Genomic DNA, 27,280 nt, shown 5'->3' with positions numbered 1-27,280 from the left:
AGAAGTTACAAGAGAATGTGGCAATCAACATAGTTGCTGTAAATTCAAAGTCCCTTCTATATCATAATCTGAGGAATTAGAGTATGAGAAGATACGTATCAGAATCTCATACTACTTCCCTGGCTTTCTATTAGACAGGCTTGGGAAGAGTACCTGCTTAGCCTTGAAATACAAGTAGATTTAGCTTGGTGTACTGAGAAGTGTACCTGATGTGGAGTAAACAAAAAAATCTGAATGTGAGTTTGGCTTTTCCATTCTTACAGATGTGTTATCTGGGACAAGTCACATAACTGTTCTGCGTATCAGTTTTCCCTTCTCTAAAAATGAAGGGGTTAGACTAGTTTATCAAGTCACGCTCTTGAATGATAATGGTGTATGATTCTGAAGATTATAGTTTGAGATTTGTTTTCTTCCTGTAAGCAGACGGAAAGGATTTATGGCGACCTATTGTTTCTTAGTCTGTCTGATGGTTAGTGACACTTTTCTGTGGTGACCTACGGATACTGGAAGTATGCTCACTTAACACTTCATTCAACAAATATTTAGAGACTTTCTCTTACCTGCCAAGCACTGTTTAGGTGCTGAGGAAAGGCAACTTGCTCTCAAAAGAAACCTCTGGTTTTTGGCTTACTAATATTAGATTCAGCCAAACAGACTGGAACACCTCTATGACTTTAGTACCGAAGACTTTGTAGTCTCTTATGGGATGGATGGTTTGAAACACTAAAATAAGGTTGCCATGGTCAGATGCTGGCTCACTCTGGGTGGTGATGATACAGTTAGTTCATTATGAGGTATGAGGGAAATCAAGTTCTGGGATAAACTGTGATGAGACACCATCTATTTTTAATTTAGGAATAATACTTTGAACTAATATAATAGGAAAATAACTATTTCCTGATTATTGGCCAAGCATATGACTGCAAGCAATGTATAAACTGCAGCTGAGATTTGCATTGATGAAATACTGCAGGATTCCAAGCCACTTTTGAATTCTCAAATGGCTCCTCGGTCTTTGGCTTGCTGCCAACCAGAAGTTTTTCACTCTCCTGTAGCCTCAGCTGAAATTTGAGATAGATTAAACTATTTTAAGTACATTTGAAATTTGTTAGTTTTTATGACCTTTATTAACTATTAGTAGTTTTGTACTTTTTCAAGTCCAGTGTGTGTGTTCCCTGACACTTAATGAGACATTTCATTTTGTCAATGGAATGTAAACTCCATGAAGGCAGAGATTTTTGTCGGTTTTGTTCACCTTTAAATTGCTAGCACCTAGAACAATGCTTGGCAGATAGTAGGAAGTCTGTAAATATTTGTTGAATGAAATGTTGATTAAATTAAAGTCTGGGAATCAGTTTTAATGGAAGTTTTAGGGTGAATATATAGAGGGCATCACAGCTCAGTTTTAGCACTCAGGGATACCCTAAAATTGTTTTGCGCTGATGTGTAATTGAATTGAAAATAGTTCCATAATTTCCTTTGAGATGGAACAGCATTGACTCTGTTTATAAAGCCATCTAAAGTGGCTGAGTTGCACTTAAAGTATAGATACTGAGAATTAGGGTTGGTATAAGGGCCTAAGAGGAAAACATGATAGTCAGATGTAACTATTAAACATTTATGATTATAAGAGTAACACATAATTAAATCAGAAAATTAAAAAATTTAGAAAAGTAAAAAAAAAAAATCATCCATAATCTTAGTACATAGAGATAACCACTGTTAACATTTTGATATATTTCTTTCCTGTCCTTTTTTTATTGACTTGAATTTTAATGGACTTAAATTCCATCTTTTGTTCGTAGCATAGCTTACTGTCAAATTACATGCACAGTTTTGTATCTTGCTTGTATTGTTACTTAGCTATCTGCCAGCAAAAGCCACTGTTGAATAGTTTTTTTCTTCTTCAGTTTGGAATGAACTATTTTTGTTTCTTTGTAAAGATTTTCTTGAGGATATTCTTTCACCTTTGGCTTGTAGCTCAGAAGTTACGATGCACATTAGAAAGAGAATAGCTCAAATCTTTTTATTGATAAGTTAAACATTTTTGAGTTATTGTGCCTGTCATGTTTTGCATTATTCATATTGAAACTTTATGTAACTTGACAGGTTTTTTCCTCCTCTTTAGTTATGTACATTTTTATATTATCATCTTGAATCTGTCTTCATCCATATATTCAAATATACCACATTAAAAAAAGAAAGACTGGTAGTGAGGTTGGTATTTGTTTGTTACGAATTGTATATATGCGTGATACCACTTCAATTTCTTTATTTGATTTTCGGGAAGTTTTGGTATTATTACAAGGTGTGATTGAAGGAAGTAGGAAAAGACCATAAGGGATTCATGTGGGGATAGGGAAACAGGATTGAGTGTGGGAACAAACAATTTTGGAATAACATGGGTGGGGGAACTAGGTGACAAGAGAAAGTAAGTAAGCCAGTTTTGAGCCAGAACACAGTGCTTTTTTTGTGGTACTAAAATTTATTGGGGTAACATTGGTTAATAACATTATGCAAATTTCAGGTGTAGAGCATTATGGTTTGACATGTATATACTCTATTGCAGTTATCTTCAACCGGTATGCCACAAGAATTTTTAAACCATGAAGTACCTGGCTGTTTAGTTAGAGGCACTCACCTCTTTTACCTTAGATTGTCAGAAAAATGACAGCAGCCAATACAACTAGTAGCCATCTGGTGTGAATGAATCAAAATTATACCTACTTTAAAAAATTAAAAAAAAAAAATACCCTGGCTGCTGTGACTCAGTGGATTGAGTGCCAGCCTGTGAACCGAGAGGTTGCCAGTTCAATTCCCAGTCAGGGCACAGGCCTGGGTTGCGGGCCACATCCCTGGTTAGGGGCTGATGAGAGGCAAGAACACATTGATGTTTCTCTTCCTCTCTTTCTCACTCCCTTCCCCTCTCTTTAAAGTAAGTAAATAAAATATTTTTAAAAGTCAAAAAAATGTTTATTGATATTTAGGGGGGGAGAGAGGGAGAGAGAGAAACATCACTGTGAGAGAAACAACAGTTGGTTGCCTCCCGTAGGTGCCCTGACTGGGATCAAACCTGCAGTGTGCCCTGATGGGGGAATTGAACCCCCACCCTTTTGGTGTATGGCACAATGGACCAACCGAGCCACACCGATCAGGACAAACTATACTTCCCCCTTTTTTTTTTTTTTTTTTGGTCAGATTGGCAAAAAATATATTTTTTGCTGTGCCACAGAATTTTAGTAATTAGTTTATGTGTGTTATGAGATGGAAAAGTTTGAAAGTCACTGCTTTATTGTGTGCCCACCACCCAATGTCTGGTTTCCTTCCATTACTGATATACTTGTAGAATACAGTATTTTTACGTTGAGAATGGAAAGGACTGAACCTTAAAGATACAATTGAGGAATATAAGAGAGAAAGAGTGAGGGAAATGATTTCTTTTATTTTTTATTTTTGTAGAAAGTGGCATATAAAACAGTTTGAACTGAGAAATGAATTAAGCTTGATTACAGAGTTTGGAAGGGCAGAGTGGAGTGGATTGTGGTCGTTGGTCATGACGTATGCATGGAACCTACTGGGTTGTAAGGATTCTGATCTTTGTACTTGGAGTGGAGGATTCTTGTGCTAGAACACTCAAGATAATGGATCCAGGTTCTAGAGCGCTTTGAATGAATATAAGAAGAGAATGTTAGACTTCAAGCCATTACATTTCTTAACAGCTTTATTGAGGTAAAATTCACATACCAAACAAGTGGCCCATTTATAGAGTGTACAAATTTACTGTTTCTGAGTATATTCACAGAGTTGTGCAGCCATCACCACAATCAATTTTAGAACATTTTCATCCCTTCCAAAAGAAAGCTATTAGACTTACCATTTCTCCCCAGTTCTCTCTGTTGTAGAAAGTAGTAATCAACTTTCTGCCTCCATATGAACAGAATAATATGTAGTCTTTTGTCACTGGTTTCTCTTGCTTTATATGTTTTCAGAGTTTATCTGTTGTAATGTATTTCAGTACTACTTTTTCCCTTAATTGTTGAATAAAATTCCAAGTACCTTTTTTTTTTTTTTTTCATTTATCAGTTTGTGGACATTCAGGTTGTTTCAGCTTTTGGCTGTTACACATAATTATGAATGATTTTGTGTGGATGTTGTGTTTACCTTCTCTTGGATGTATACCTAGGAGTACAGTTGCAGGGTTTTATGAAGTAACTTGGTGTTTAACATTTTGAGGAATTAATTGCCAAGCTGTTTGCCATAGTCACTGCCACTATTTTACATTTCTACCAGCATTTTATGACGGTTCCAACACTTGATATCCGGTTTTTTGATTATAGGCCATCCTAGTAGGTGTGAAGTGGTATATGACTGGTTTTGATTTGCTTTTCCTTGATGATGACTAGTGATGTTGAGCATCTTTTCGGGTACTTACTGGCCATTTGTCTTTGGAGAAACGTTTGATCAAACCCTTTGCCCAATTTTTAGTTAAAAATGTTTTGTTTTGTTACTGAGTTGTAAGAGTTCTTTATAGATTCTGGATACAAGTCTTTTATTATTTGCAAGATACAACATTTGCAAGTATTTTCTCCCATTCAGTGGATTGTCTTTGCACCTTTTTGATAGAGTCCTTTGAAACACAGAAGTTTTTAGTTTTGATAATGTCTAACTTATCTGTTTTTCTTTTGTCACTTGTGCTTCTGTATTGTGTATAAGGAAGCTTTGCCCAACTGAAAGATACGAAAATTTACTTTTTTGTTTTCTTCTAAGAGTTTTATAATTTTAGCTCTTACATTTAGATGTTTGATCCATTTTGAGTTAATTTTTGTGCAGTATGTGAAATAGGAGTTCAAGTTTATTTTTTTAATGTGGATATCCAGTTATTTCAGTTCCTTTTGTGAAAATACTGTTTCCTTATATTGAGCTGTCTTGGCACCTTGTCAAAAATCAATTGAATTTCTCTTGTTTTGGTTTTTTATTTATTGGAAAACTGCCATGATAAAAACATCATTTTTGAAGATTTATTTGGTTGAGGTGTCCAAGTTGAAATAAGGAACAGGAAAGATTTGGAGAGTTGGAATGGTGTCACAGAACTGTATGTAAGGTTTTATAATCTTTTAAGTGCTTGAGATGGAGTGAGGTGTGCTCTGTATGACATATGGTCTATTGAATAAATGAACTTTGACCATTTCTACCTTTTGCATAATGCCTAGAAAACAGAAGAGCTTCTCAAAAGAGATTTTGAATACTTCTATTATTAAGGTAAATTCCTATTAGACAATGATAGCTTTGTAAAAAATAAAGCATGGACATTTCACTATTTTGCTAACGTATATAGAACTAAAATTGTGAACAAGTTACAAATTCTTGGGTTATTGTATTTCATATAGAGTGTTAGTTTTGTCCTAAGGCATTTATATAATTTTCAAATTAAGTTTGATTATTTATTTATTAGGTTATACCCTTGGGCTATTCTAGTGTATTATTATAAAGAAGCAAAATCAGGAAATACTGCTAACCTATGTCTAACAGGATTCTGTTTGCTATTTAGGAAAAGACCACATTAAAGAAGAGTCTTTTTTATAACCTTTCAGGTCTAATAAAAAACAGAGTTTATTTGCTCTGGATGAAGATTTTCCAAACACAAAAAATGACTCTTCAGATAACTTGAAATATTATAGTGTGAGAATGTGGTTGCTGATTTTTAAAGATTGTATTTTTTGTTTTATAAATTATGCATATCTTTAGCTTAGCTCTGCTAAATATGCAAAGGAAGTGGGTCTTAATTAACCTTTGTAGAATTTTAATGATATCAAGTATCTGATTAATATTTTTGAGTCTTGTTGAGGCTGTTACATTCAGCTGATATGCTCAATATTACATTGTTGATCTTTTTTAGAAATATAAGAATTTAGGACCAGTCCAATTTCCTGAGGTAACTACTATTTCAAAAGCAGACAACAGAGTACTTGACTTTAGCTTACTACCTTACCTTTAACGTTGTGACTGGGTGAGTGTACTTGAGTGTGGTACATGTTAGGTAAGTCAGTCATTTCATTCTAGACCTTTAAAAAATGATAGTAAAAAAATCCAAGCATATAAATATGCATTAGCTTATTTCCCCTTTACATAGTCTGCCTGGTTCCTCCACCCTGGAACATTGGTTCCCAAGGCGGAGGGAAGCATCAAGTTTATGCCAACTCAGGCTGATTTTGAGGTCTTAGAAAGAGTGACCATTTTGACTTACTAGAAGGGTTACCCTAGGTCCCCTTCTGTTATGGTCCTGGTTTAGATGGTAAATTATATGGTCACTCTAACAGTAACCATTTTATAGCTTAGAAAATTATGCTATTAATTTTAAATTAGTCTTTATGCTATTTCTGTATATGTTACTAAAAGCCTTGTGAGGCATCAAAGCATTTTATAATCTTTGGCCAAACAATTTATGTTTGATCTTGTAGTTATAAAGGTCTCTGACATCAGCGTGTGAACTAAATACGAGCAAAGTATTATCAGCCCCCTTTAAAAAAAAACTTTATTTGAGCTAATTTTAGACTTACAGGTAAGCTGTCAAAATACTAGGAAGAGTTCCCTTTTACCCCTCACCTCCTTTCCCTAATGTTAAATCTTTCATAATCATAGTACAGTTATCAAGAATAGGAAATTAACATAGATACAATATTATCAACTGAATTACCTTATTAAGGTTTTTACCAATTATTCTACTGTCCTATATCTGTTCCAGGATCCCACATTTCATTTAGTTATTTCTCCTTAGTCTCTTTTAGTTTAAGATTGTTTTTCAGTCTTTCCTTATCATTTATGACCTCTATGCCTTTAAAGATATGATTTAGTTATTTTGCAGAATGTTCCTCACTTTGGGCTTATTTGATATTTTCTAATGCTAGGAATACCAAAATCAATTCCTTCTCAGTGCATCATATCAAGAAGTGCAGGATGCTTATATGGTTGTGATTACCTTGATTACTTGGTTCACTTGGTGTCTACAGGTCTTTCTCCTGTAGAGTTACTATCTTTATCCTTAGAGTTGATAATTATCTTGTGGGAGACTGTAAATAATGCTTCTCTTCTAATGTTGACCAGATTTAACAACTGGGAGATCTTATACTCACATTTATTAAGTATGTGGTTGCCTAATTGGGACTTTTCTGTTTCTTTCCTTCTACATTTATTAATTCTAATTCTGCAAGGAAAAGCTCTCTTTTCCATTTATTAATTCTATTATTTATATCACCATGGACTTATGTTCATGTATTTTATTCTGTGAGTTAAAATCCAGTACTATTGTTACTTGTTTTGTTGCTGAAATTGTTCCAGCTTTGGCCTTTAGGAGTTCCTGCACATTGGGTCCTGTGTCTTTCAATAAGCCAATTTCCTTTCCTTTCCTTTTTTTTTTTTTTTTTTGCTTTTTAAGCATTTCTTTACTTTCTGGCACCTCAAGATATTCCAGCTCATTTTGTATTTTTCCCTACCCTACTCCTGGGATCAGCTACTTTCCCAAGACATCCTGATTCTTTTTAATAGAGAATGGTGTTAGTGACCAAGATCTGGGCCTAGGTGTGCTCATTGTTACTGGAATGTTTTGCTTCTAGGTCCTTTCAGTACTCAGAGCTAGAAAATATACGCGTGTGTACTGATTTATCTGTGTACATGCATCTATGTGTCTAATTGTATAGTATATATATTAAAAACCATGAGTTTATATTTCATTGCAATGCTACCCAGTTTGTTTTAACTTTTGCTTTTTCCTTGTTAACTTTCTCCAACAGTGAGAAATCTGGCTCTTAGATAACAGCCTATTTACTTATTTAATTGTAGTGTACACATAACACAGTTTGAAAATTGCTAATCCTGTTCCTCTACTTTTGGTTTTAGTTGTTTATTTTATGGATATTTGAAACATTACTATGGTTCTGAGAGTCAGAGTTAGATTAAAAATATATATTCAGAAGTGTAATTCTCCTATCCCTTTCCAGTTTTTGTTTCCTTTCTTTCCCACCCATATCTGTAGGTAACCATTCTCTTTAATTTTTGGTTTATCCTTCCTATATTTCTTTTGCACAAATGAGTAGATTCCTGTACATTTTCTTATATCCCCATACTTTGTTTTGCGTACTCACAACTGTAAACCTACTTCTGTCCCACTCTATTTATGAAAGTAGCTTAGCTACTATTCAACTGAAGGCTCCACTGAATGGCAAAATAATGAAAATAATGCTCTGTGGAGAATGAAAGAACTAATAGAATCTAATGGAGTAAGAGAAATAGAAAAGGGAAGGGATACGTTGATCATTGTTTTGGTATCATAGATTGAGCTAAGTGCCTGATGTTGAGAGGAAACACAATAATTATTTATTAAATGACTAAAAGAACAAGTGTTTGTTAAGTAACAGTTTTTGAAGACCTAAAACCCACTAACTGGTTTGGTCATGAGGAAGATGAAGGTTGAGCTGGATGTGCTGAGATAGACAGGAAGCATGGAGACTACATGCTAGGCCTGTGGAAGGTTTTCCAACGTTTTACTAATGCAGTGTAGTCCAGAGGGAAATGAAAAGGAAAGAATGATCCTATCATGAAAGCTATCAAAGGAAGAAGAGGTTTAGAATATCCTTGATTTAAAAAAAATATTAAAACTGATTTCAAGGCTTTGAGACTAGAAATGTTGATGGAGTAACAAAGATGTAAAATTTAAATTTATATCATGATATGAGATAGTGGGCAGATAACGTCAGTTTAGGACATGTTGAAATGAGTGGAACATCTTATTCATTTAACAATTGGAGATAATAGGACAGGTTTGGAAATACAGAAATGGGAGTCGGATGAGCAGAAAGGGCTGGAAAAACAAATCTGTGTAAATATAAGTGTAACAGGGACAGTGAAGAGGAAAGCGAAAGTTCTTAGTCGGCCCTGAAGTGTTCTGGGATTTGAGGCAGATGAAGCTACAGAAAAGAGGAAGAACCTGCTAAGAGGAAACAGAACCAAGAAAAGCACAATCTGTTTAAACTTTCCAGATTAGGTTCCCACTGAGTTTTATGTAGTTGGAGAAAGCGACATTTGATAAGACTCTGAACTCTGCCTAAGTAACTGTTGCTACATTTAAGGAAGATTGGGGACTGAGAAATTTCTTCTGCCTTTCTTAAAAAAAAAAAAGTATTGATTTGAGAGAGAGAGAGAGAGAGAAGGAGAGAGAGGAGAAACAGCGATTTGTTCCCCTTATTTATGCATTCATTGGTTGATTCCTGCATGTGCCCTGACCAGGGATCAAACCTGGAACCTTTTGGTGTATGGGACAATGCTCCAACCAGCTGACCCACCCAGCCAGAGCAATTATCACATATTTTATAATAAAAGAAATTTAAAAGCACTTAAATCTCTTCCTGTATACTTCAGCTACTCAAAGGCTGCTATTGGGATTATGAGCAGCCATTATTATGAAATCATTAATCTGAATTCACATTTTTAATAAAAGATTTATATACTAATCAGGAATTAAGCATAGCATAATTAACTTGTTGTCGCCATCCTTATGTGATAAATTTTAAGTAGAAGAAAAGGAACTGATGTTTGAGTTAGCTAGCCTTAGCCCTTTATTTTGGATTGATATAATTTCTTAGACTTTGTGAAATAGTGGAAATAGATTGCGGATGATGAATTTGTGGACCAAAGGAGTCTGGCTCACAAGTTGGGTACTGCTTTGTTAGTTCAGTATTGTTACTGACTGGGAACTGATTTATTTGGCAGAGTTGGGATACTTTCTCCATAGGTTCTAGAGAGAAATGCATTCTGTTTTCTTGTTTATGTATTCTAGCTTAATCAGTAGCACTCACAATGTGTCCTGGGATAAGTGCTGAAGAATTAGAAATAATACATAGTATTTACCCTCAAGAAACTTACAGCCTGGTACAAGAGACGGATGCATAGGAAGGGAAGTAAACAGAAGTCAACAAGCATAGGATCTGTGGGAGCTCCGAGGAGGGTCACTTAATTTAGGTGCAAGGGTAGAAGAGAATTGGGAGGAATGAGGGGAGAGGCTTCCTGGCAAAGAGGACACCTCTACACTGAATCTGAAAGGATGAATGAGCCATAGATAGTGGTAGGATAAAGAGTATTCCAGCTGGGAATTAGCACAGGAGCTCAGGACAGTGAAAGATGACTTGCTCCATTGCTAGAGCAACAGTATGGAGAGGGAGAAGTAGACAGATAATCAGAGGCTGTAGCATAGTATAAACCATGCTAAGGAGCTTGGATTGCACCCAGAAGACAATGGGAAGCCATCAGAGCTGTAGGCTGGAGAATGATACTGGCCAACTCATGTTTTAGAAGGACCTTTCTGGAAGGTTGCAGGAAGGAGATTGGGTTATATATGTTGTAAATAATTCAAATCCAAGATTGATGTACAAGTTATAATTTTTACTTGGGACTTTAAAAATAGGTTGTACATACTTTTCCTAAGGATGACTTTTAGTTTGTTTACTCTTTTATCCACAGTTTCCCAAATTTATGAAACATGTAGGTATTTTTGTTCAAGAAAACTTAGAGCTTGGTAAATTTCCATGCTTGTTACCCAACCTGCATTTAAGGATTACTTGAACTTTGTATATTTTGAAAAACAGATACAGGTCTGAAATTTTAGCCCTTGTTTATAGGTAGTACATGATTAGTACCAGATTCATAGTAGGTAGCTTAAAAGTTTTTAGTTTATAAGGCATATTGTCTTTGTAGTCAAATAATGGCACACTTAATAGTGAAAGTACCTGCTCACTAAAAGTTAGGCATCTTTTGTCATAGTGCTTAAGGATGGAGATATGTATATGGAAACACACACATATACCCACCCCCCAACCAAATAACACAGGGTTGAACTGTGTGGATTTCAAAAAATAAATCCAGTAAATGTATTTTCTCTTCCTTATGATAGTCTTAGTAACATTTTCTTTTCTCTATCTTACTTTTGTAAACTACAGTATATGATACATATAACATACAAAATATGTATTTATTAAGGCTTGTGGTCATCAGTAGACTATGAGTAGTTAAATTTTTGGGGAGTCAAAAATTATATGTGGATTTTCTGAGCAGGGGGTTAGTGCCTCCAACCCCTGTGTTGTTTAAGGGTTAACTATATATATTTTTTTATGTATTTATTTGCTATATATAAAATATATATAGTGTGTATATAACAAATATATATAGTGTGTATATAACGTACTATGTATGTTTGTTACATGTATATATATGTGTATATATATATAGTTTAGCTAGGAATTTGAAATACTAAGTTAATTTGATTGCTTTTGAAATGAAAAGGGGAGTTGCTTAGGTATAATGCCTACAAGAGCTGTTGGATATGAAATAGAAAGCAGTTAGACCAGTCCAGTTCTTCACTGGAAACCACAACTTTGAAAAATATATTTGGAGGGGATCCTTCCAACCCTTATGATAGAAGGGTTGTTAAAGATGGAACACATTTGGCTCTCGGAAGTGAAACTGAATTGAAAATACTCAAAACCAGAACAAGAGAAGGTCATTCCATTGAGTTTCAGGTTGCTTAGCTTGTCTGACTCTCTCATAAAAGATTAGTAATTCATAATTTGTTTTCAGTTTCTTTCTCTGTACTCTAAATAGTTAACATTGTGTGGGTTTTTTTTAAAACCCCTTATTTGTTTTTCTTACTGGAAGCACTTTTTCCTGTGTCTGAGCATGTAGAACATTAGTAGTCTATCAAGAGACTCAGGTTATTGCAATCAAAGGCACATTCCTAGTTGCAAAAAAGGTTTTGAATGTGTGTGTGTGGGGGTTTTTTTTTTTTTTTTTTTGCACTTAAATTAGTCTGCTTTGAGAAAAGAGATTGTTCACTGTGCTTTAGGAGCTGTACCTAAGTTCATTGCTTCTTAACCCTTAAAAAGAAAAATGGGGCTTGTTGACAATAGGTGGTTTTACTGGCCTGTGAAACTGGACAGCATGTTCAGCAATGTAAACAATGGCAGCTGTTTTTTGCTGGCATCTCTGTTGTTCAAAGTGTACTGAAACTGCTTCTCACAATTGGCTTTACTTGCTGACTCATCTTCCAGCCCCTAAACAACCATAGTATCCAACATTATTTAATGCTGGGATTGAGAATAAAAAGAACCAGAGCCTTAGAATGCGAGGGTTGGAATGGATCATGGAAACCCTTTAATTCATGTGGCCTCAGTTACCAAAAATGTCACTGGCAGATGCCATAGTTATAAGAATTAGAGATACTGCTATTTAGAGTGCCGTTAGAATCTTCTGAATAATCAAGGATTTTTTTGTCTACAGATCCTTAAGGTGTACTTTTTAACTTTCCTTTAAAAGAAACACATTATTCTGAAAGTGGCTCTGAGTGATGTATGGGGCAGCACATGTTTAATGCTTGTTATATAGTGCAGGATGACTGTGGGAAAGAAGTAAAATAAGTGGCATTGCCCCTGAAACTTTTCGAGTGTAATTGGAAAATAGATATGAGAAAGAAGTGTGAGACATTTAGGAGTCAACTTATTAACAAGTGTATAATCTGATTCACCTGACACTGACGCTATGAAGGAGGTTTATAATAATTTATGTGAACTCTTAGAGCAGTGGTTTAGATTTTTGATGCAAAAAAGTCACTTGCAGAAATGAAAACTTCCCATAGATTTTAATTGTTTAGAATGGAAACTACACTTCAGGAAACTCATGTACATGTTCCACAGACAACTCATTGAAAACCATTGACTTAAAACAGTTCTCAGATATTTTTAAAAATTTATTTATTTATTTATGTTTTAGAGAGAGAGGGGAAGGGAGGGAGAAAGCGAGGGAGAGAAACATTGACGCATTAGAGAAACATGGATTGGCACCCCTTTTGCGCCCCAGCCGGCTTGGCCTGCAACCAGTGCGTGTGCTCTGACCAGGAATGGAACTGGTGACCCCTCCGTTTGGGGAATCATGCCCAACTCACTGAGCCGCACCATTCAGGCTCTCAGGTATTTTTATTTTAAGACTCCCTTACACTATTAAAATTTCTCGAGAAACTCGCAGAGCTTCTGCTATATAGGCTACTTCTGTTGATACTTACAGTATTAGTTACTAAAACAAAAAATTTAAAAATACTCACTTGAGCCCTGGCTGGTGTGGCTCAGTGGACTGAGTGCCGGCCTGTGAACCACAGGGTCGCTGGTTCAGTATCCAGTCAGGGCACATGCCAGGCCAGGTCCTCAGTTGGGGCACATGAGAGGCAACTGATGGATGTATCTCTCCCTCCCATTTACCCTCCCTCTCCCTCTCTCTAAAAATTAATAAAATCTTTAAAAAAAACTTCACTTGATTAAAAATAACAGTAACAGACCCACTATATGTTAACAATTTGAAAATGAAAAAATAGCTTATTCGAAACAAAAATTGTTGAGAAGTGGCATTTTTTATATTTTTGCAAATCTCTTTAGTGTCTAGCTTAAGAGAGGATACATAATTGGATTCTCGTATTTGCTTCTGCATTCATTCTGCTGTACATTGTTTTGTTTGAAGAAAATATGGTCTCAGGTACATTGTAGGGAAGGAAAGGAGTTTTTAATAGTCTTTCTCAGATAATTGTTATTATTTATTATTATACCAAAACTTGACAAGTGGTGTTTCTTAAAGGTAGTTTCGATTTGAAACCTGAAACCGTGTCCATGAACATTTCATACACTTTAAATCTATTGGTGTGTATTGCACTTTTTTTTTTTTAATGAAGTACAGTTTACATAACAGTTTCAGGTATACAACATGATTCAGTGTTTTTATATATTGGGAAATGTTTACAATAAGTGTAGTTAACATCTGCCTATGTACATAGTTTTTCCTTGTGATGAGAACTTTAAAGATCTACTCTATTAGCAACTTTTAAATACGCAATACAGTATTTTTAACTATTGTCCCTATGCTGTACATTATATCCTGTCACATTTTATAAATGGAAGTTGTAGCTTTTACCATCTGCACCTATTTATTTTACCCCCGTCCCCCATATATTTCACTTTCAATGGGTCTTTTACCCATGTGTGATTTCTAATATGCCTCAATCATTTGGAAATGATGATTCATTGTTAGGCAGACTTTTCAAATGTTCATATATTATACAGTATTATAAAAGTAATAAAGTTAATATCACTACTGATCTCATAAGAAAAGTCTTTTGGGAAGTTCTTGAGCTCATGGTCATAGGTACTTGCTCAACTGTGAACTCGTGAAGGCTGGAAGAGTGATCGAAGTTGCATTTCTATGAACCAGTCTGGGGTTGGAGGGAACTGGTTTAATGTGTATAAAGAAGCCCCATGTTGAAGGCCTTGAAAAAGAGGCATTTTATTGTCCTGCTTCCTTTTCCTAGTGTTAGCAGGTTTGAATAATTATAAAGGGTACAGAACCAGAAATACCTTTTCAAAGAAATTGGTTAACCCAGAGGAATTTCAGTGATGGAATGTGTAGGCGTACTTTTGAGTTTGGCTGCTCTAAGCGCTTGGTTCGCTGTCATAGATCTGGGTGGAGTCTCTAGAATCTGTTTCCGAGCCTTTTAATATTCCATCTTCCATTCTGAAGATGGCCTTCACAAATGTCCTGTATGAATCCTGGGTCAGTTTTACCTCATGGAATTATTTTTACTTTTCCCCCAGGCTCTTGCTACTGTGTTCCTTTTTTTATTGTGAACGTAAGTCTTTTACTAAGCCAGTGTCTAGGATGAGATAGAGACTAAAATGAATCTCTTCTCACAAGTTGGGTAGATGAGACAGTTTGACCCAAGAATTCACTACGTGTGCTTCTAGGCTATGTAACAGAAACTGGACTGTTGGTATATCAAGTTTGTTACTATGCTAAAGGATTGATTCAGCATATATCCAGGTATTACTTTGAAATCAGCCTTTTCCCCCCTCTTATGCTATTTTTACAGAATTGTACTTTGAAAGTTGGCATTCAAATAAAATTCTGATTGTTGTCATGTCCTTATTTACAATATCAGTCTCTTTGAAACATGCTAAAGACCTGGTAATAGATTTCTGGACAAATTATGGGCTGTATATGCATTGAAGTACTATTTAACCTTTAAAAATGTTTCAAAACATTGACATTAAAAGAGTTCACATTTATTCTATGGAAGCCAGTTAAAAAATAGCATGTGCAATCAAATTTTATTTTAAAAAGCATATAGAAAAAGTGCTCGGTAATACAACAGTATTCATAAGGTTATCTCTGGTTGCTGGTGAGAGTAAGTGATTTTCACTTTCTGTGCTGAATACTTTTTTTTGTGTACGTTAACTATGTGTCACTTTAATAATCAGAAAAAAACACTTTTTTTTGTCAAATGAAAGTAAGCTGAAATGTGACTCTGCAAGTTCCTCATTCAACAGACAACAAATATTAAATTATGTTATTTTAAGAGATTGAAGAGTATTTAAAGTACATTTGTAAATTTTCAACAGGGAATCAAGGGGGAGAGGGCATTTTTTTGGGTTAACTATTAGTTAAGTAAAAATCTACCTGATTATGAATTGTTTCCCCTAAGGATTCTGATTAAATTAATCTTTACTATTATATCAGTACTGGTGCTGACCTCCCCATATTTGTTTTCATGACACAGTTTAAAGTACTTAAAAATAGGTATTATTCTTTTTTAAAAGAAAACCTTATTTTTTATGATGGCTGTTGTTACAGAGTTAACTTTTTAAAGTCCTTTGCCATCTTGTCCTTGCTGTCTTGGCTCTCCGCTGGGGCTGCAGCAGGGCTGAGCCAAAAATGGCTGCTGCTGCTACTGCAGCATGGGCAGGCATCGTATAGGACTGTCTGCTGTGGTTCCTGTGACAGAGCAGCAAGGAGAAAACTGGGGAACGTGCCCAGGGTCAGGATTCGCTTGTGGAAGAGTTACTGTATTACAGATTCTGCTGTTGGGAGGAAATACCACTGTGTATTAGGATTTATAGCTTTAGCAGGGGAACCACCCATTCTCTGTGGGAGTAAAAGATCTTAACATATGCTGCCATTCACTGAGCAGGCTTAGCTGTTTCCAGACAACATCAAGGTTTACCTGTCTATTTCAGTTGATAACAGAGAAGTGTCCAGAATGACAGTGATTCTGGCGTGGTGGGTGAATTTACTGAGTGGGTAGCATTTTTGTCAGGGACAAAGTGGGTAGTATATAATGGAGAATTAAAAAGGTCTACCCGTATAAGCAGCTTGCGTGAGGAGTACTGTGTCACGTCACAAGTAAAACTAATACATTAAAGTGAGAGATGGGAGGTGTTTTGAGTAGGGAATTGAAATTGCTCTGCATGTTGCTCAAGCCACTCCATAGGGCATTGCCATTTGGATGGGGCATGTTTGTGCCCAAGTTTCTGTCCTGCCTATGACTAGAGATTGTCACGATGTAGGAACATTAGGATATGCTGCTTAGCAACCAGTAAGATAGAGTACATCTGGATGGACCGTAACATACTGCTTCATTCATTTCTCTTTTAATGTGATGTAAAGAAAAGGCTTTTTCTGCTTTAAAAAAATAAAAGGCTCCTTCCCTAGAAAAACCATCTGTGATCATTGTAAAAAACACAGGAAAAAAAAAATCAGCACCATCACCCATTGATAACTATTAGCATTACAGAAAAAGATTTTATTTACTGGGGAAGGGAGGGAGAAAGACAGGGAGAGAAACATCCGTGTATGAGAGAGAAACATTGGTTGGTTGCCTTTCGCACACCCCCAAGTGGGGACCTGGCCTGCAACTGAGGCACATGCCCTGACTGGGAATCAAACTGGCAACTTTTTGGTTAATGGGATGATGCCCAACCCAGTGAGCCACACAGGGCACTATTAGCATTTTTGATATATTTTAATTGATGGAATTTTTGTTTATATATTATGTATGTTGGCAGTATGTGTTATATACATATGCTGCTAACCATACAGTAAATGGTATTTTTTTTTCTATTTTAACTTTGATATATTACCATTTCAATACACATTTTGAGGGCTTTAATGGCATTATAGTATTTTGTATATAGCTATATCACGATATACTTAAAAACATACCCCTTATTACCAGATTATTAACAATTTTGTTATTAAAAGAAATGCTGAAACTCCCATCCCTGTGTATAATGTTTTTCAATGTTGCAAATATTCCCTTAACAAGGTAAAAATTACTGGGTCAGTAGACATGACCATTAGGATAATTGCTGCATATTGCTGTATTTACCAGCATTAAATATTCTGGTTTTTCAATTTTTTAAAATTTGATAGGTGAAAATGATACACAATTTTAATATACATTTCTTGTATTACTTACAAGATTTAGTTTTTCCCCCATGTTTATTAGTTTTTAATTTTCTATTTTGAAAATTATCTGCTCATATCCTAGGCTTACAATTTTATTGAGATTTAGTTTAGGTTCAAAACTCAGCAAAAGAATACAAATTTAAAATTTTATACCACCTGTATAAATTTATACTTTTATATTATATATTTAAAAATACTAAAAATCCTCTTCATCTACTCTCATCATTAGAGGTTGTCACAGTTGACAGTTAAGCATGTATATTTTTACAGACCTTTTTGTATGCATTTACAGAAAGAGAGGGATAGAAAGAAGAGAAAAAAGGAAGAGGATCTGGGAGAGGGGGAGCGGTGGAGATTTTTAGAAGATGGACTCTGCAATTGGATTCTGTGATTATGTCTTAAGTGCTGGAAATGTGACATGTCATCTTGGGAGATTTAGAGTCCCATAGATCATAGTCCCACCTCCCATGCAGCGGTGTCCAACCTTTTGGTATCTCTGGGCCACACTGAAAGAAGTGTTGTCTTGGGTCACACATTAAGTACACAAATGCTAACAAAAACTGATGAGCAAAAAAATGGTTTTCAGTAAATTTATGATTTTGTGTTGGGCCGCCTGTGGCCTGTGGACTGTGGGTTGGACACCCCTGGGAGTGGCTGTGTACCTTGGGAAAACAATTTATCTTTTTTATGCCCCAGTGTCCTCATATGTAAAAAGAGATAATTATAGACAAGTGCCTCACGTTGTGAGGATTAAATCAGTTAAACATATAAAGTGCTTAACATAGTAGTACCTGATACTTTGTGTTAATAGTAATATTGTAATAGCTGTTACTATTATTATTATATGTTTTTAAGAAGAATATAAGTGGAATTATGTATGATATAAATCTTTGCTATGTCAATAAATATAGACTGCTCTATAGCTGTACCATCAGTTATTTAACTCTTGCTGTTGATGGATATTTGTGTAGTTTCCAGTTTTGTTTTCTTTTGTATTAAAATCTGTAGCATATATGTCTTGGTACATATGTGCATTTTAATAGAGTGGAGTTCTATAGAATTAATATTCAAGAACTTTTTTCTTATTTTTGGTAGCAGTTTTATCTTATTTTTTATGACTGAATATTATCTTTAATTCTTGTTAGGTACTAATCAGAAATTTAAAAATTTTTTTTCTGTTCCTTGCACCATCTCTCTCCCCCCAAAATTGGTTCTTCCATCTTTGTTTTTTACTTTCTTAGTGTTTGGTGATTGGTAGTTTCCATTTCTATTTATGAATGAAGGATGAGGTGAATCAGGAGTTAGTTGGATTCCCTGCAGTGAGTAATAGGTGTGTCCAGAATTAAATGTTGTCTGTAAGCTTTGTGGGTGGGGCCTGACACTAAGGACAATATTAGTGGCTTTATTTTTTCTTGTCATAATTTTTTAAAGGAAAGTGTTGCAGATAAAAGTGAAAATAATTACTATTCAGATAATTCATATTAACATGTTTATAATATAGTCGGTTTTTTATATATTCACATACTTATTTATGTTTTACGAAGTTTCTCATGTACAGTATTTTCCAAATATAGTTCAAGTTTGATTGGGGATCAAAACAGACATAAGTAAAAAAACCAAAAATTTCTTTTTTTCAAAGATTTTATTTATTTTAGAGAGGGGAGGGAGAAAGAGAGGGAGAGAAACATCATTGTGTGAGAGATAACATCGGTCAGTTGCCTTTCACAGGCCCCAAAGTGGGGACCTGACCTGCAACCCAGGCGTGTGCACTGACTGTGAATCCAACGGGCAACCTTTCGGATTGTGGGATGATGCCCAACCCACGGAGCCACACCAGTCAGGGTAAAACATTTCTAAAAATAATCCTGTCTCTTGGGGATTTGCTAATTTTTGAAGAATTGAGGTTTATTTTTGCATTACCATTGCATTTTTAGACTTGTTGAAATCAAAAACTCCTGGTGACTTTATTTTTCTCATATTCAAGTCATTGTATGACAGCTATTGTCCTTATCTTTTTTTATTTTTTATTTAAAGATTTTATTTACTTTTAGAGAGACGAGTAGGGAGGGAGAAAGAGAGGAGCGAAGAAACATCAATGTACAGGAGATACATTGATTGGTTGCCTCTTGCATGCCCCTGACTGGGGACCTGGCCTGAAACCTAGGCATGTGCCCTGACTGGGAATCAAGCAGGCGGTTTGCAGGCCAGCGCTCAATCCACTCAGCCACACCAGCCAGGGCAATTTTTCCCATCTAATAGATAATTTTAACATTATTTTAAAGATAAAAATCACCTTTCTGATTTGTATACTTAACTCTTAAAATCTTACGTTTGCCTTTTATATAGTGTAATTTTTAACCTTCCAGAATTTTGTGACATTGGCTTGGTTTTGATATGGAGACCTGTGTGTAACCAAATTTTAGCTGTAGTATTGACTACTAAATATATATTTTAAATAAGACCTTACCATCCACCATGAGAACTTATGTTTCCTTCAAGTGACATCACAATGTATATTTCTAATTTTTGTTTTCAAATGAATTAATTTGGATAAAATGAGGTATAAAGTACACTGGATACTCGAAGAGGTATTAGTGATGGACATACAAAAAGAGCAAAATTTTAGAGTTGAACAAACCTAAGTTTTCTTTACGTCACTTATAATCATGTGTTTTTGGGGTTTTTTGTTTTTTTTTGTTTTTTTTGGGCAATTCTCTTAAGATTTTGAGCTTTGCTTTCTTTGTAAAAGGAGGCTGATGGTACCTCACAAGTTGTTCTGAGGATTAAATGAGATCCTCTCCACCAAATTCCAAGTCTCCTGTTTGGTACATAGATGGTTCCAAAAAAGAAAAAAGAAAAAGAAAAAAGAAGGCAATGCTGTTATTACTCTAGCAAGGAGAAAACAAAAATCATTTCCTAAAGATTTAAACAACTTAACAGGTTACAAAGCTTATTGGTACTTGCTTAAGCTCTTCTAGTGTTCTCTTGTATCAATATGCCTCTACCTAATATTTGTAGTTAGAGAACCTTGTATTTCAAAGCTCAGGAAATAAAAATGTGGTGTGAAAGAAGTCTGGCTTGATAGACAAGCTGGGACCCATTCCTTGTCTTCTAATGGCTTGTTAATTATAACCTATTTTGTTTCATCAAAATTCATGGCCTGAGACATATTTTGCTTTATGCTACTTAACCAGTGAATCTCAGTTTTGTTTTTAAACTTACCTACTATCCTATTATGCTAAGGTGCTTTTATTTATTGAGTGTCCTGTTTTATTTCCTCTATAAAAATGATTGAAGCAGATACTGTAATTATGGGAAGTGATGCTTTTCTCTAGTTATTTTTTATGTTTATTAACATTTTTTAAAACTAAAATTGGATTACATAAGCTGTTTTATAGTATTTTTTTCTTTAACGTATGGGCACAGTTTTCTTTGTCAGTTAATGTATATCCCAATTTTTTGAAATGACTAGAATTCCTTAATATGGATGTTTGTTAGCTTATTTTTAATCAGTTCCTTCTGATCTATTTGGGTTATTTCCATTTTCTTGTATCATGAATCATGCTGCACTGAACATATTTATATAAATACTTTTTGTACTTGAATAGGTATGTCTGGGGATAAATTATAGAAATAGATCAAAGGTATGAATAGAAGTATGTCAAACAAAGTATGAAGTAGACCAAAGGTTATAATCATTAAATGTTAGCTTTTGTGGGTTTTAAATGATTTGGTTCCTGGTTTCATTTAAATTTCATTGTTTTTCTTCCTTACCTTTTACTTTATATTTTTGTGCTTAACTAAATTGTTCTAATTAGCCACTTTAAATCCTTTTTATAACAAAGTGGAAGAAATAAGTAGAATGACATTAGTTATAAAAAGGACTTTTCCTTTTAAATCACAATTTTCTTATTTGGCCAAGGAACTAATACGTTTAAAATACTGACTTAATATAGCTAACAGAACTCTTTATTTTTTTCTTATTAGCCAAATACTTTTTTCATGTTTTCTATTTTCAGCAAACAATTTAAATTTAATTTTAAAAGATGTAACTTTTAAAAAAATATAAGTAGAAGCAACTACTGATAAATGCTTGAATGTATTTTCGGAGGTAGCTAGTGAATACCTGATTTCACTCCTAAATTGAATATAATTTGGTCCTTTGGAATAGTCTGTGTAAATTTAAATGAGTAAAGTTCATACTTGTTGAAGTGTTGGCTTATTTGAAAGAATCTGGTTGTCTTACTTTGGCCTCACCTAAGTGTCTTACTTCCTAACAAGTGCCAGCTGCATAAACAGGTAAAATGAAAGTTTCTCAGGAATTATTGAGGCAGAATACTTTCCATGAGTCATGCCTTGCCCTGATCTCCTATTAATGACTGAGCTAATTGAGGGCCAAAACTGTCTTCTTTATCATACTTATTTTAGATGACAATTGGCAAATCATTGATGGGATTTTAAAAATGGTAATTTTCTTGAAAAGGTATCTTCCTGACATTTGTTGTTGTGGACTGATAGTAAATATTGAAAATAAGAAAGTAATCTAGAGTCTGCATATTGCATTGTCTTTAAAATTTGTGTCATTGAATCATACTTTTAAAAATAAAATTTATTGATTTTAGGGAGAGAGAGAAACATCAATTTGTTTCACTTATGCATGCATTCATTGGTTGCTTCTTATCTGTGCCCTGACTGGGGATCCAACCTGCAACCTTGGTGTGTCTGGATGATGCTCTAAGCAGCTGAGCTATCTGGCCAGGGCCAAAAATAAAATTTTTTTGAAACTTCATACTTACCGTAAGAAATTGTAGACAACATAGGAATGTGTAAAATAGAAAATGTACTGTACTTAAAGTATAATGTTAATCCTTTTTTCTTTTGGTAGTTAAGACACCAAACTTACATTATATATACATAAAACAATCTTTTTCTTAAATAGAAATGGGATTTTACTGTTGAAACACACATACACAGAGAGAGAGAGAGAGAGTGAGTGAGTTATGTAGCTTACCTTTTTCATTAATTGTGTCCTAGGCACCCTTCTATAACACTAAATAGAAAGAGAAGCAATAGAGAGACCTGTCTAGGAGTCAGACTGTAGTGGGTGAATCCCAGCTTTCTCCTTAAATAGTGTGATCTTGGGCAAACTACTTTGCTGTCATATGCACATCAGCTTTCTATTTTGAAAAATGGGGATGATCAATGTTCCTGGTATTGTTTGAGTCACTGTTAAATTGTTATGATTATAATACAGCTATTCCTTATTTTAAATATGTGTGTTCTATTTACACAGTCATTAAATTTAACAAAGTTGTTAAATCATTCTGAAATTGATGGGCAAGGTAACTGTACTTTAAAGTACCTTGTTTTCCCCCTGGATGATTTTAAAGTGTTGTTGGCTTTCATTTTGCAATGCTAACAACTCTTTTTTGCTCTTAATTCCTTAGCTGAAGAGTTCAACTGAAGCTTCAAAGCTTTCATAAAATAAAGAAGTAATTAACCATCTTTCAGTCCTAACCCTGAACATGTCTGCTTTTCTCAGATACCATTTTGTGCAGTTTATAGATTACTCTTATTTTCTTTTTTTAAAAAATTTTTATTTATTGACATTTTTTAGAGAGAGAGGAAAGGGTAGGGGGAAGAGAGAGACATTGATTTGTTGTTCCACTCACTTATGAATTCATCGGCTGATTTTTATATGTGCCCTGACCGGTGATGGAACCCCACAGCTGTGACACGGGACCGTGCGCTAACCAGCTGAGCTACCTGGCCAGGGCTAGTCTCATTTTCAAATGGTAGTCTTCATGTCATCTATTGCTAAAAACAGTTTTTTGTTATTTTTAATCATCTGCATAAATGTATCTGATGCTATTGGGATCTTGAATTTTAGTGAAAGGAAGACCATTTTATTGTTTTTATTCTGCTGTTATTTTAGTTCATTGCCATCTTTCCAATTGGAAAAAACAGTTTGATAACTATTTTGTCATTGTGTTGATTATCCACAAATGTCTAGAGAACATTATATCTTCTTGACAAAGACACATTGTGATACACTCTTGATGAGAAAAGCCATTGTAAAACAGATTGGGAGAGTATTTAAGAATGTGAGAAATACTAATTTTCTTTTTTTTTAGTCATTGGTTGAAGTTAGGTAACATTTTCATTAGAGTTGAGTGACCCAAGTAAGTAATCTTTAACTTTTTTAATGAAGAAAATGCCGTCTTTTTAAATAAAATTTATTGATTTTTAGGGAGAGAGAGAGAGAAACATTGATTTGTTGTTCCACTTACTGATGCATTCATTGGTTGCTTCTGTGTGTGCTCTGACTGGAGATTAAACTTGCGACCTTGGAGCATCAGGACATCACCTGCTACTCAGCCAAGGCTAAGAAAATGCTGTCTTAATTAGCATAATTATAGGGATAGGCCAGGATAGTTGTACTCAATCTTCTGTGCTCATTGGAATCAGTTTTTCTTTTCTTTTTTTAAAGATTTCATTTATTTTTAGAGAGTGGGGAAGGGAGGGAGAAAGAGAGGAAGAGAAACATAAACGTGTGGTTGCCTCTTACATAACCCCTGCTGGGGACCTGGCTTGCAACCCAGGCATGTGCCCTCACTGGGAATTGAACCGGTGACCCTTTGGTTTGCAGGCTGGCACTCGGTCCACTGAGTCACACTAGCCAGGGCTGGAATCAGTTTTTCAATCTGAAAAAAATATATAGACATTTTCTGAAATATATAGAGATTTTGCAATTGGCGTTTTAGATACGTAACTAAATTTAAGACCGTTGGCATCAAATTGGAATGATTAAGTGTGAGTTAAGTAGGTCTTACATATTATATAAGGGACATTAAATTAGTATTTGCTTAACTGTTTGGACAGTACCTTTTCTGAGAGCTTTGAGTACTACTACAGTGCTTGTTGGATTTAGAATCTATTCCTTGTTAAGATTCTTGAGCTGTAATGATCAAGAAATGAACGATTCTTTTTCTTCTCAGTGGTCATGTCCTTTCATTTCTAGATTAATACTTGAGGTAGGGTTTGGCAAATGACTGGAGGGAGATGTTCTATCATTTCAAAGTAGGTGAGTTCTGGGACCTGGTAAAATGTACATGTACCTGACATACTTTTAGAACTTGGAATATTTTATTACCAGGATCTAAGGAGTCAAAATGACACAGTAATGGATACCAACAGCCTTTTGTCTATTTTCTTTCCTGTTATGCAGTTTATTTTCTTCTTTTTAAAAGTTTATTTTTAGAGAGGGGAAGGGAGGGAGAAAAGAGAGGGAGAGAAACATCAATGCACGAGAGAAACATTTGTCTGTTACCTCACAAACCAGGGACCTGTCCTGCAACCCTTTGAACTGGTGACCTTTTGGTTTTCAGGACGATGTCCAACCCACTGAGCCACACCAGTCAGAGCTTCTTCTCCTTTTTTTGAAGTAAACTTTTTTAATTCAGCAAAGCTTATTGTGTGCAGGGCTTTGTGTTAGCCCTGTGCAAATGAGTAGGGCATAGTTCTGCTTCTGTTGCTATTCTTGAGGATTATTAGGATTACTATAAGCCTCCTAAAATATTTTTTAAAAGATGTGTGCTGCAGAAGTAAATGTGTTAATGTATTCTTTAGTGTATAATGAAAGGTCTCCTTGATTTTAATCTGAATTTTTTCGCTAATTAGCATGTTACCAGATCCTGAGCCATGTGGCACTCAGGTATAAGGGACTCAGGCTTCTTTTATATTTTGAAAAATTTTAAAATTACAGTTGACATCTAATATTAGTTTCAGCTGTACAGCATTGTCGTTTAGTGGTTAGACAACTACATAATTTATGAATTGATTTCCCCATAATTCTAGTACCCATCTGGCACCACATATAGTTATTACAATATTACTGATTATGTTCCTTATGCTGTACATTATATCCCTGTGGTTGTTTTGTAACCACCAATTTGTACTTCTTGATTCCATCACCTTTCTCACCCAGCCCTCCAACTCCCCTCCTATCTGGCAACTCCCAGTTTGTTCTCTGTATCTGTGTCTTTTTGTTTTGCTTGCTTGTTTATTTTGCCCTTTAGATTATCCACATGAAATCATATGGTATTATCTTTCTCTCTCTGACTTATTTCACTTAGCAGAATACCCTCTAGGTCCATCTATGTTGTCACAAGTGGTAAGATTTCATTCTTTTTGTGTCCCAGTAATATTCCATTGTGTATATGTACCACATCTTTTTTTTTAACACAGCAACATATATTTATTTAATATATTCATCACAGGGGTTCAACCAGAGAATTTAAAAAACAGAAACAAAAACAAGTATGGCACTACAACGGAAGATATAGAGTCATATACAGAAATCAAGGCAAGGGCAGACCATTCGAGGAAAAAGAAAAAAGACAGCACAAGGAAAGAGGCAGCACAGCTGCGGTCAGGGCTCTTGGCTGGAGACCTGCTTTGCGTAGGTTTCTTGAAGGCAGTGGGGTTTTTCCAGAGCTCACAGCATGTGTGTTCAAGTGGCTTTTGATGTTGGGTTCCCCTAGTGGGCTCTGGATGGAGAGCAGGATGGTCCTGATGTCATACAGAGCAGACTGCTTGTCCTTCAGGATGTCCAGGCAGATGTTAACCCTGGGTGTCCCTGTTTTGGGGGGTGGTAGGGTGTGAGGGAGTTTGCCGTTGGCATGTTGTATGGTAGCCACTGGGGAACTCTGGGGAGATCGTATGCCTCAGGTCTTCATATACTGTGCCAGCAACTCCATGGATGGTCTTTAGCCACTTGCAAAGGCTGTGTGAATCAGGGAAGGCAGAAGTTCTTTTGTCACCAGACATCATGAGTGTCATTAACTCCTGCAATAACCTCTTGCCCACAGGGCCTGGACAGCGCCCCTGCTGGTCTTGCCTCCTATACGAGCTGCAGTGACACTGGTGGCTGGGTCGCAGTTTTGGAAGGCCATCAGGGCAGCACTGGCAGGGACATAGGAACTTGGAGGACACGACTGTAACTGCTGTACCACAACTTCTTTATCCAGTGGCCAGTCTATTAATGGGCACTTGGGTTGCTTCTGTATTTTGGCTATTCGAAATAATGCTGCAATGAGCATAGGGGTGCATATGTTCTTTCAAATTACTGTTTTGTATTTCTTTGGCTATATACCCAGAAGTGGAATTGCTGAGTAATAGAGTAGTTTCATTTTTAATTTTTTGAGGGACCTCCATTCTGTTTTCCATAGTAGTTGCAGTAGTTTGCAATCCTACCAACAATGTATGAGGGTTCCTTTTTCTTCACATCCTCACTTACACTTGTTTGTTGATTTATTGATGATAGCCATTCTGACAGGTGTGAGATGATATGTTATTGTGGTTTTAATTCAAATTTCTCTGGTGATTAGTGACATTGTGCAGCAAGCTTATATGTTTTGAGCATGCCCTTTGTAGGGCTGCTCTGGCTCTAGCATATGTTTGCATTCTAGTTAGCAGGAAGAGGAATGAGGAGGACAAAGAGATGCTTCCTCTCTCTTAAAGGGCACTTGCCAAAGATTCATATGTCACTTTTACTTTTATTGAGAGAGAGGAGACACAAAAATTGGGGGACAGCTAGCAGCCTCTGGCACATGGGGTTTTTATGAGAATATGTCCATCAGAACGATGGGCTTAGAGTGGATGCTTTGTCAGTGGTAATTTATGTTTTAAAGTTTAGAACTTTAAGTACTTTTTGCCTAGTTCTTTGCTTTGCTGTATACAGCCTGGAGCTTTAAGGAAGAGAGGGTGACAGCTATTCCTGTTAAGACAAACAGCCTCTATCTAAATTAGCTTTAGTCTTTTTGAGCACACAGATAACTCACATGAGACAGTTAAACAGCAATTCATTAAAACTAAAACAAAAGAAGTCTGTTATATATTTGCTATCTGAAGGCAGTGAATGAAGTAGGTTTCTCAAGATGTAGTTTGGGCTAAATGC

General features: G+C 35.4%; 1 protein-coding gene and 1 pseudogene across 15 annotated transcripts in view; one reads left to right on the top strand and one right to left on the bottom strand.

The window, feature by feature from the left end:
- Positions 1 to 27,280, top strand: part of EIF4G3 (eukaryotic translation initiation factor 4 gamma 3) — a 308,928-nt gene that overhangs the window by 5,593 nt on the left and 276,055 nt on the right. The window lies entirely within an intron of this gene.
- On the bottom strand, positions 25,712 to 26,276 carry LOC129069147 (ubiquitin-conjugating enzyme E2 C-like; annotated as a pseudogene).

The sequence above is a fragment of the Pteronotus mesoamericanus genome, unplaced genomic scaffold (assembly GCF_021234165.1).
Source record: "Pteronotus mesoamericanus isolate MK-2021 breed Mesoamerican mustached bat unplaced genomic scaffold, CSHL_Meso_final contig_221, whole genome shotgun sequence".
NCBI lineage: Eukaryota > Metazoa > Chordata > Mammalia > Chiroptera > Mormoopidae > Pteronotus > Pteronotus mesoamericanus.
Note: the sequence above shows the minus strand (reverse complement) of the source record. Positions and strands in the feature narration are given on the sequence as shown.